The sequence below is a fragment of the Sesamum indicum genome, linkage group LG7 (genome assembly GCF_000512975.1).
Source record: "Sesamum indicum cultivar Zhongzhi No. 13 linkage group LG7, S_indicum_v1.0, whole genome shotgun sequence".
In the NCBI taxonomy this organism is placed as follows: domain Eukaryota; kingdom Viridiplantae; phylum Streptophyta; class Magnoliopsida; order Lamiales; family Pedaliaceae; genus Sesamum; species Sesamum indicum.
The window spans coordinates 1,377,535-1,378,044 of record NC_026151.1 but is presented as its reverse complement, the minus strand read 5'-3'; positions in this window follow the sequence as shown (position 1 = coordinate 1,378,044).

The following is a 510-nucleotide window of genomic DNA, read 5'->3' as shown; positions in this document are numbered from 1 at the left end:
TACGTAGCCCAAGAACACGGCATCAACAGTCTTAGGACCCAATTTCTTTCGTTTGTGTTCTGGGATCAGCACTTTTGCTAGGCACCCCCACACTCGAAAGTATTTCAGGCTTGGTTTCCTACCTTTCCACAACTCAAAAGGAGTACTCGTATTGTGTTTTAGAGGGACTGTATTCAGAATATGGCAAGCCGTATTCAAAGCCTCTCCCCACAAATACTTTGGTAACCCGGAGGTTAGTAGGAGACTGTTAATCATATCTTTGAATGTTCTATTCTTTAGTTCAGCCATTCCATTAGACGAAGGGGAATACGGACGAGTCTCTTCATGAATAATGCCAAAAGTTTGACAATATTCATTAAACTTACTCGACTCATACTCTCCTCCTCTATCGGACCTTAGTCTTTTAAGTTTCTTACCAGTTTGGGTTTCTGCTTCATTTTTAAACAAAATAAATTTGTCTAAGGCTTCATCCTTATTTTTCATGAGAAACACATAACAATATCTACTGCA